General features: G+C 42.3%; 1 non-coding gene across 1 annotated transcript; it reads right to left on the bottom strand.

The window, feature by feature from the left end:
- Window positions 1-1,994: 1,994 nt before the first annotated feature.
- On the bottom strand, window positions 1,995-2,114 carry LOC114005228 (U5 spliceosomal RNA). The gene has a single exon (XR_003547103.1). It is a non-coding gene; the product is annotated as a U5 spliceosomal RNA (small nuclear RNA).
- Between the last annotated feature and the right edge of the window lie 488 nt (window positions 2,115-2,602).

Below are 2,602 nucleotides of genomic sequence, written 5' to 3'. Positions count from 1 at the left end.
TGGATCATATGGTAGTTCTATTTGTAGATTTTTGAGGAATCTCCAAATCGTTGTCCACAGTGGCTGAACCAATTTACGTTCCCACCAGCAGTGTAAGAGAGTCCCCCTTTCACCACACCCCCACCAGCACTTATCATTTTTTTTTTTTTAATCTTAGTCATTCTGACTGGGGTTAGGTTGTACCTCATTATGGAAGACTTACTGCTGAGTGAAACAAGCCAGGCTATGAAGGAGAGGTATTGTATGTTCCCACTTAATATATACCAAGTGTCTGCACTCTATGACTGAAACTAATTCACTAAAGGATATAGAAACACAGTATATAGATGTAAATACCAGATATAATATGTGTGCAAGAGGAGGGTCTGAGGAAGGACATTTAGAATAAAAATAGGGAGGCAAAGTATTGATGTCATAGGGAGGTGTGGTCTTTTTTGTTGAGGATGTTTTGTGGTTTTGTCAATTGTGTTGGAGAGAAATGTTCACCTGTTGAAATATCCATTTTGTAAGACAAATAATAATGTGATTGAATGTATAAAAGAAAATGAAATGAAAAATAAATTCATTTTTAAAATGGAGAAATTAATCTCTAGCATTAAAAGTGGTTACCTTAGGCAGGGAAGTGGGAGTGACTGGGACTGAGAGTGGCTCCTAGGGTTCTGGGAGGATCCATTTTTTTTTTTCTTTTTTGGAGAGGTTTTCGCTATAGGGCGCGTGCGCTCACCAGACAGAGAGAGACATAGAGACAGAAAGTGAGAAATCACCCCTCAGGGGGGATGGTCATGCCACAATCCTTTCTCTTCCATTCTCCTCTCAGAATCTTGGGCACGCACGCACACGCGCCCGGCGTGAGTTTTAAGCCACCGGGTCTGGGACGTGAACTGCAGTCAACTACGTGGGAGTCCAGCGACATAGCCATTATGCCAACTGCTGGTTCCCGGGATCCACTTTTTGACCTGGGTGGCAGTTACATTCAATTCAAATTTCACTAAACTTTATATGTATCATTTAGGCACTTTTCTGCATGAAGACTACAATTTTAAGTCTACTAAAATTACGGATCAGGAGTAATTAGGATTCTAGAATCACCAGAGTTTGAAAAATTAGCCACTACATAATTGATACTCAGAATTCATATGGTGGATAGTTTTAGGCCCAACTGTGGGAAAATGGAGACTTTTCTGTATAAAGCATATATTGTTGTGTGACTACATGGGAGTTTGGGGTACAGCCATTATTAGTATTTTGAAAATGTGCTTCAGATTAGAAACCCTTCCGTGTACTTTCAAGCACATGAGGTCCTCACGGCAACCCTGAGGGTGGCAGTTGCCATCATCTCCAGATGAGAAAACCAACACTCAGAGCCCAGTGACTCCCTGTGTCTGAGCTGGTGGGTGGTGGGCTCAGAATTAAAGCTCAGGTAGGCTGTTCTCTCTGCACTCTCTGCAGGTATGGCTCACCCTCGCCACTCTGCCTCAGGCATCTTTCAGTATCAGGCGCTTTCCCCTCACTTACATAGTAAGTTATATTAGCTATTCATTTCTATTGTAGAGAAATAATTATATATTTTTTTAGTGCCTATTCTGTTTACCAGTTGAATTTAGTTTTCTATTGTCATAATTTTGAATTTAGTGCTTCCTCAACATTAGAATGTGCTAAAGAGTTACTTTTATTTAGTCTTTTACATTATAAAATAAATTTAATGGCATTAAAGAAAACTGAGAAATTAAAGAGTCATCCATTGTCCTGCCATCTTAATCCAATCCTGATTTATTTTTGTTTTCATGAATTTTTTTTTTTTGAGAGATTTTCACTGTAGGGCGCGTGCGCTCGCCAGACAGACAGAGAGAGACATAGAGACAGAAAGCGAGAAATCGCCCCCCAGGGGGGATGGTCACGCCGCAATCCCTTCTCCTCCATTCTCCTCTCTGGGTCTTGGGCACGCACGCACACGCGCCCGGTGTGAGTTTTAAGCCACCGGGTCCGGGACACGAACCGCGGTCGACTACGTGGGAGTCCAGCGACATAGCCATTACGCTAACTGCTGGTTCCCTCCACGGAAATCTTTAGTAAAAGGCAAAAGATTTATACGATCTGAAGAGAAACCAGAGTATGATGAATTTTTGAAGTTTTTATTATAAAACTTTTTTAAGCTCTATGAGTGAGAGACAGAGAGAGAGGCAGAGAGATAGCTTCCCTGACAGGGTCTCGATCCTGTCACAATCAGCTTCAGCCAGCACTGAATCATGGGCAAGTGCATGCCTGGTGAACCCAGGGAGGTCTCCAACCCAGGGAGGTCTCCAACCCAGGGAGGTCTCCAGATGTGAACCAGCAACTTTCCTATGTGAGTCAGCTTCACAGAGCTTTGCATTTTACTGTGTATCACATTCAACTCTCCAATTTTTTGAGTCGTATCTTGACATATGAGTGTCATAAAAAAAAAAAAAAAAACTATACAGGGACCAGCAGATAGTGCAATGGTTATATCGTGGCACTCCCACATAGTCTACCATGGTTCGAGTCCCAGACCCAGAGGCTTGAAATTCACGCTGGAGATGTATGATTGCATGCCCACAATCCTGAGAGGAGAATGGAAGAGAAG

Source organism: Tupaia chinensis, unplaced genomic scaffold (genome assembly GCF_000334495.1).
Source record: "Tupaia chinensis unplaced genomic scaffold, TupChi_1.0 Scaffold143577_1, whole genome shotgun sequence".
Classification (NCBI taxonomy): domain Eukaryota; kingdom Metazoa; phylum Chordata; class Mammalia; order Scandentia; family Tupaiidae; genus Tupaia; species Tupaia belangeri.
Note: the sequence above shows the minus strand (reverse complement) of the source record. Positions and strands in the feature narration are given on the sequence as shown.